At 50.8% G+C, this 760-nt stretch overlaps 1 protein-coding gene across 1 annotated transcript in view; it reads left to right on the top strand.

Moving 5' to 3' along the window:
- The window catches only part of CDHR1 (cadherin related family member 1), a gene marked incomplete at its 5' end in the record, with an annotated part of 23420 nt that overhangs the window by 12451 nt on the left and 10209 nt on the right, over positions 1–760 (top strand). The window lies entirely within an intron of this gene.

The raw sequence follows: 760 nt of genomic DNA, 5'->3' as shown, positions 1-760 counted from the left end.
ACCTCGGCCGTGTGGGGGCAGCGAGTGTCAGGCTGGGATGGTGAGTGAGAGCAGGACATGGAGAGGTGCAGGCGCCAGAGAGAGGAGAGGTAGGAAGTTGCAGGTGGACAGAAGGGTCCCAGGAGGGAAATGTTTGATGGCTAAGACCAGAGCTCATGGAACTAGGGGAAGAGGCTTGAAGGGGCTCACACGGTGTTTGCCATGTGGTTCATGAGGCGCCTGTGGCCTGGGTCCCGCTTGCAGCCTGTACTAGTATCTATTACTGCTTCTCCCCTCCCCCAGCCGCTCCCCCTGGCCCAGGGACCCAGGACAGAGCATGGCAGAGCTGGGGTTCAAACCCTCTGGCTGCAAAGGGGGATCCGTGCAGTGAGGTAGAGAGAACACTGACTGCAGAGTCCGACACACCTGCTACTCAGTTGTTGTGACTCCAGGCGCTGGCCCCCTCCCCACCCCTACTCCCACCTCACCTGGTCAGTGGCTTAGTCACGGCACCTTGTGGTGTCTCCTGTGGCCATTATAATAGAGCAAACATATCAAACTCAAAGGCTAACACGGGCCAAATAAACAAGGTTTAAGTTTATGTGGCCGCAAAAAAAGCTTCAATTTTCATAGAACCGTAGGTTTATTTTGACAGAGACATGCTGAATACAAAGGGCTGAAATAGTAGTAAATGAGTAATTGTTAACATAAAATAACAGAACATTTTAATAAACATTAATATTTTTCTTGAACATTAACTTACCAGACACTGAATAACTGC

Source organism: Myotis davidii, unplaced genomic scaffold (genome assembly GCF_000327345.1).
Source record: "Myotis davidii unplaced genomic scaffold, ASM32734v1 scaffold2414, whole genome shotgun sequence".
NCBI lineage: Eukaryota > Metazoa > Chordata > Mammalia > Chiroptera > Vespertilionidae > Myotis > Myotis davidii.
The sequence above is the reverse complement of the archived record's forward strand: the minus strand, read 5'-3'. Positions and strand labels throughout refer to the sequence as shown.